The sequence below is a fragment of the Amblyomma mixtum genome, chromosome 3, assembly GCF_055824585.1.
Source record: "Amblyomma mixtum isolate Tamu chromosome 3, ASM5582458v1, whole genome shotgun sequence".
Classification (NCBI taxonomy): domain Eukaryota; kingdom Metazoa; phylum Arthropoda; class Arachnida; order Ixodida; family Ixodidae; genus Amblyomma; species Amblyomma mixtum.
Genome location: NC_143014.1, coordinates 213,877,187 through 213,884,086, shown reverse-complemented (window position 1 = coordinate 213,884,086; position 6,900 = coordinate 213,877,187). Strand labels below are relative to the sequence as shown.

Genomic DNA, 6,900 nt, shown 5'->3' with positions numbered 1-6,900 from the left:
GGAAGTCCAGTTCACAGAGTAGAGAATTTGTGCACAACCAATTGTTAATATTCATGATTTAACTTATGTACAGCACTATACATTGTGACATATGCATGTTTTCTTGTTTCATGTTAACACGCATGCAAATGGGCTTATATACTGCGCTTTTGAAACTATATAATGCACTGATCTCCAACATACATAGTTTTATTCGTGCTGCTGCTGACAGTGAAACTCCATATGTTTAACCTCACCAGATTTGAAGCCATTAGGACACTGTTGCATTTTACACCTGCCTGCTGCCATAGAACCGTTGTTATGACTTTCACTAATAGAACGGCACCTTCCGTGTTTACATACAAAATTAGCAATACCCCCATCCAGAGTGTGAGTCAATACAAATACCTTGGTCTTATTTTCACACCCAATATGTCATGGTCCAAACATATAGATTTAATAATCTCAAAGGCACTTAAAAAGTTAGGATACCTCAGTCGCACAATAAAAGCTGCTAATAGAGATACGAAACTACTAAAGTATAAATCACTAATCCGTCCACTACTCGAATACGCCTCCCCTGTCTGGAACCCGCACAAACAACACGAAATTAATCAAATCGAGGCAGTGCAGAAGAAAGCCGTTCGCTTCATATGCTACAGGTTTGGTAGGTATTTTTCGCCTTCCACAACACTTTCATCACTGGGCCTACTGAGTCTTTAAAAGTTCTGGATTGCATTATTAACTCTTCCTGCCGGACCTCTGCTAATGATTACCTAATCCCTGCTATACCATCTAAAACTAGAAGTCACCACAGCCTAAACATCATGCCTTATTTTGCCCGCACGGGCACTTTTAAATACAGTTTCTATCCACGTGTAATTGAATGTTAAATTCTCTCTATATTTAGAGCTGTTTTTAGCGGCTATTGAATATTTTTGCCATTTTTCTTGTATTTCACTCATATTGTTTCGGATGTTTGCCATTGTGCTCCATGTTTCTCTACATTGTGTTGTTCACACCCACCCCTGCAATAGCCCAATAGGGCTGCAGTATGTATAAATAAATATATAAAAAAATAAATATATTGTTTTCACTTCATCTTGTGTTTCGGCACTCACAAACATGTGCGCAAAATAAAAACAAAGCATAAAGTAGATACCACAAATAATTCATTAAGATATCATCTATAAACAAGTCACATTGGGATCGAAGGCTACAGAACTGAGGTTAATATGGCCACGCGCTGCCACACTGCTGCCAGCGCCACCTGGTGGCCGAACCTTGGCTCCGAGCGCGTGGCCTAACATTGTCTTTGTTTTGCATGAGCTCGGCGGTTCGGCGAGCCTCGTCCTAGGAAACGCTGAGCTTCCCGCTTTTCTGCTGCGTTTGTCGGTGACAATATATATATATGGTGCAATGACTCAGCAAATTATGCGCGTTCCTCATAGTGTGGCTGTGGACACGACGCATTACGCCTTTGCATGCGAGAGGTTCGGTTGACAATGCCGTGGCCTCGTAGTACCGGCGAGATTCATTGCGCATGTACAACCTCTCGCTTGCTCGACGCACGTGGTGAAGCTGAAGTCGCCTGAATCATCCATGGGCGGGATCGTTCACTCAGTTCAACGTCCCAAACGTGTGGCAGTGCGTGGCACAAAAGCTGCGCTTGAGTACGGGTCCAGGATGCAGTCGCGGTCTTATCAAAAAATGTTATCCGACACATCTTATCTGTCATTCCGGGGGCCTTCAAAGTGTGCCTGTCGTCTGCACTTTCGTTTTCTATAGCTCCTCCATAATCTTGACAATGGATATTTGCCCGCGTCCATAACCGAAGTCACTAAAATTTATTTCATGCCATATTTTGCCGTGTTAACTAATTTTTTATTCATTCATCACTAGTTCTTGTTAGTTGGCCTCTTTTTCTGTACCCTTAGCTGGTGAGTTTCTTGTTTTGTTCTCTTAATTATTAAGTGCACATTTATATAAATTAAAAAAAAATTGGCATCTTCATACTGATTTCTGAAGAATAAATATTTACAAAATTGTCTCAAAGATGACTGGTGACATGCTCGCTGTATTTGAGACCACCCAGCGGTATCAGCATGTAGCGTGTTTGGCGGTGAAACGAAATTACTTAGGTCGACGGAGAAGATTTTGAGGGTTACGTAGCTGGCTTGCCAGTTCAACTACGCAATGCTGCGTTTGCCAACCGTTATATCCTATCGTCGCCGCTCTGTTAAACGTACTGTCGACCGCTTACCGCATTTTCCGGCACAAACGCCTGGGTGCAGTCCCTTTCTGTTGACCGTTCGGTCGCTTGCACAGGCGAGCAATGCGGAAAAGCAGGGACATAATGGTGAGTTGTAACGTGACCTGTGGCAGCATGTAGGCAGCTTATATGTTGTTTCCATTGGTGTGATTCCTAAGCAGTGCCCGCTGTAGCATTCTGTAGTGATGAATGATGTTTTCTTGCAGAGCCACTGGTTGAGCAGGGGTCCCTGTATCCCGGCCACATACCGACAACTTTCGCGCAGAAAGCTCTGATATCGGTCGGTTCTGCACTCGATGCTATAACTGACCCTTTTAGAGATGGTAATACCAACTGTTTTTAAATGCTGTGAAGGAGAACTTGTGCATCACTGAACAGATTTTGGGTTTACTCCTTGCAGATATGGTGGCTGTCTTTGGAGAAGTTACAGGGTCTTACGCTTTTCGGGATTTGCACAGGATGATGTCGAATGACGAAGAAGGCTGACAGATATTAAGGTGCGGGCATGCTGTTTTTAGAGGTTGGTAGCACTGGCCATAGCATGGCGACCGTTCTGGCGGATCTGACGCAGAGACCGGCCAAGAATCAACACTCGCTCAGTGGCCATGGACTACATTAGCCGCCTTCCCGATTACACTTTCGGCTACACGTACTACCAGTTCCTGCATGACAACGTGGGTACCGGTGCCCTTGACTTTGATAGTTCCTCCTGAAAGTAAGAACAAGCGTGGAAACCTTTACATGTGCATTTTTGCGTGCTGTTCACATGTTGGATCGCAGTAATAAAATGTGATAGCGGCAGAAGGCGGACCAGGGGCAGCATAGCAGAAGTTGTTGCCGGGCGCTAATCAAGTGCTTATGGTGCATTTTCACGGTCAAAAGGAACGGCATAAGGTCGCCCTCCACTGGTCCAACATACGTGATACTGTACAGGAACTGAGCACATGTATAACACGTAGAACACAAATATGTACCATTAAAAAAAAATGTGCACCACGTTCTTATGAAAGCCAGCCAGGGACCTACTGACGGATGATCAAATATACAGCCTTGCGGACAATGAAAACCATCTTATGTTTATGTATGGACTGAACGACAAAGAATATTAAGAATTTCAGGACAAAATTCTCACTCATTTGCTTGTCAGCAGCTGAGGTCATAGACCCTCCTTTACTGGTGGTTGGTCCGAATTGCCCCGAGTTGCTCTGACTTTAAGCCCTGAGCTGAATGTATCTGTGGTTTACTCCTACTTTTATATGGACATTTTATCAGCAAAATGGCATGGAAGGTGGAACGTATCGGCCTTGAATTTTAGTGTCTTCATGGGATTTAGTTCTAAGCAGCTATGCCAATGAAGTTTCAGCTCCTTAGTGTGCAAAGCCAGTCTTGCGGCTCACTCCATCTTAGCACTGGTGTTTCTGTTTTTATTTTTGTCAATGGATCTGTTCAAGCTTAAATGTGCTTGCAAAAGGGGTATAACATTTGACATATAACTGCAGCACAAGAACAAATTCACTTTATGAAGACACACACTTGAACCATGCATTTGTGTGTCAAGTGTCAAGCCAGCTAGCCCAAAAGCTAATTTTACTGGAGCATGTAACGGTTCTATAAAACGAAATGATGGCACAGCAGAAAAAAATTGGATTCAGCTTATGCATGAAATGCTTTATACTTTTCTGGCCTAGTTAATTTTTGTCATTGATAAATATTGCAGCACAATTGTCTTCAGATTTCTTGGAGATGTGTAAGTTCGGAAATGTATTGTGTATTTTAGAACATGACTACGGTGAGCGCTGTGTAAACTAAGCAGTCTGAGTGCACAACTGCTCTGTCCTTGCTGGCAAGTGTCACTCTAATACTTTCCTTTCTTCTTGTGATTTTTGCTTTGCAGAATGTGTCGCCTTACTCCAGGCTTGCAGTGCAGTTTTTTGATGACGCTGAGTTGGCTTATGTGGCTCAGAGATACTGTGAGGTGCATGACCTGATGCACACAATCCTCGAGATGCCAATCCACATGCTTGGTGAAGTGACTGTGAAGTGGGTTGAAGCCATCCACACCAAGATGCCCATGTGCTCAACTGGTGCAGTTTTTGGAGCAATGTGCCTGAAGCCCAAGTAAGGTTATATTTGATGCCTTCTATTTTGGCTCCAGTACTTGTCCCCCTTTTTTTCTTGGCCATTTCAGTACTTGTCCCCCCTTTTTTTTTCTTGGCCATTTCAGTACTTGTCCCCCCCTTTTTTTTTCTTGTCCATTTAAGTACTTGTCCCCCCTTTTTTTTCTTGGCCATTTCAGTACTTGTCCCCCCTTTTTTTTCTTGGCCATTTCAGTACTTGTCCCCCCTTTTTTTTTCTTGGCCATTTCAGTACTTGTCCCCCCTTTTTTTTTCTTGGCCATTTCAGCACTTGTCCCCCCTTTTATTTTCTTGGCCATTTCAGTACTTGTCCCCCCTTTTTTTTTCTTGGCCATTTCAGTACTTGTCCCCCCCTTTTTTTTCTTGGCCATTTCAGTACTTGTCCCCCCCTTTTTTTTCTTGGCCATTTCAGTACTTGTCCCCCCTTTTTTTTTCTTGGCCATTTCAGTACTTGTCCCCCCTTTTTTTTCTTGGCCATTTCAGTACTTGTCCCCCTTTTTTTTTCTTGGCCATTTCAGTACTTGTCCCCCCTTTTTTTTTCTTGGCCATTTCAGTACTTGTCCCCCCTTTTTTTTTCTTGGCCATTTCAGTACTTGTCCCCCCCTTTTTTTTTCTTGGCCATTTCAGTACTTGTCCCCCCTTTTTTTTTCTTGGCCATTTCAGTACTTGTCCCCCCCTTTTTTTTCTTGGCCATTTCAGTACTTGTCCCCCCTTTTTTTTTCTTGGCCATTTCACCAACACAGGTCTATGACTCATTATAAAAGCTGTGCCACATTGCTTTGCTGTAATATTACTTGCATGAAGTCAACTGGGCTGGGTTTGTTAGAAATAATAACCAAGCTTTTGCTTGAACGACTCCTTTTACTCATTTTTCACTTTAGGCATTGCCACCAAGGCAGCTTTATTGCATAAAAGACTCCTTTTACTCCTTTTACTCATTTTTCACTTTAAGCATTGCCACCAAGGCAATGCTTAACCTTACCACCAAGGCAGCTTTATTGCTGATGGTACACCATTCTAAACGTTCCTTTTAACCTTGGAATGCTTCATGGAGAGCAGCTTTTTGATGGCATAGAATGAATTGTTTGGCTGGTTTTGCTATGAAGGCAGTGAATGATCCGAAATGTACTTTTGCTCAAAATGTTTCCTTTCGGTGATCAAGACTTGCCATAATGCATTTTCAGAATGAGTTTGACTAGTCTGCTGTGTGGTTTGGAAAGTGTCTTTCTAGATTGGCTTTAATTAAAGGCTGGGATTAAATGAGCTGAAACAGATTCACGTCACTTATTCAACAGCTCATATTATTGTTCTTCGAGCTCTCTCAAAGGCACTTTTTCAGTAACTTGATGATTGCTTCTGTTTAGAAGCAGTGCAGTGACAGCGAGTGCAACTGGCACTTGCTGTCAGAATGCTGCAAATTGCTTCAACACACTGTCTGTACATTTGGTGTATTGTTTGAAAAGTTTCTTCTCGTTTGTATGAAATGGCTGCCATGCAGCGGACCTTGGCATGGTCATTCAACAGGTTGCAGTTTTGTGTTCCAGTAAATAATACTGGAGCATGTTATTCTATCTCCTAAGTGGAGTGCCCTGGATGCGCTGTACGTTCTGAAAAAAAAAAATTAAAATTGAGACTGCAAAAACTCCTCCCACCGGCAGGGACCACCATATTAAAAAATTGTGTGATGTCAGATGTATACTGTTGGGTCATCTGCAGTGTGGGCTATGAAGTCAGTGGACATGATTTCTCTTCTTTACTCGGAGCGATTAGTGTGGCAGTGTTGCTAACGTGACTGACCGATGAACAGCAAGTTACTTTGTGAATCTGAAAACAGAGGTGTAGGGTTTCTTTAGTAGAGTGAAAATTATGCTTGAAGTTGACAAGATGCAGCTCTGAACTGTGAAGTATGCATGGCTTGCGGCTTCGCAGTCTCACTATCACTGTGCTCCACCAAAGTGCAAACGACAGCACAAATGAAATGAAACATGGAAAAAGAAATTACCAACAAATGATAACAAGTGTGTGAGAAAAATAAAAAGACAACAGAGCCTGTCTCACACTATTTCTTGTGCACTTCTTCCTGTCAATTGTCCTCCATTTCCCAAGTGTGTTTACATTTCTAAGCTATTTCACTGGAAGGGAATTACGTGCACCGCTGCACTGTTGGCCAGTTGTGAAGCTGCCTGGCTTGTTATGCCAGGAAGTTTTGCAGTAGAGCAGGGTGTGTAGTAAGAATTATGTGCGCTACAAAAGCTGGACTAGCAGGCAGTAAACTGTAAACACTGTAACAGTGACATTGTAAAATTATAGCATTCATGGAGGTTTGAATGATTATTACATTGCGCAGCATGATTCAAGATGGCACCCCCTGAGAGCTTGTGAGGAGCTTTTGTGCACTCGTAATGAAAAATGTTTGGCTGCCCCTGAAAAAGAATCTGTACTTGATAGAAGGAACCTAACAGTGGAAAATTGCACTGAGACTTGTTATGCAAAATCGAGGCAAAATTTTATTTG

The 6,900-nt window shown here is 42.7% G+C and overlaps 1 pseudogene; it reads left to right on the top strand.

Moving 5' to 3' along the window:
* Window positions 1-2,103: 2,103 nt before the first annotated feature.
* Window positions 2,104-4,373, top strand: LOC149353604 (ubiquinone biosynthesis protein COQ4 homolog 2, mitochondrial-like; annotated as a pseudogene).
* The last annotated feature ends 2,527 nt before the right edge of the window (window positions 4,374-6,900 follow it).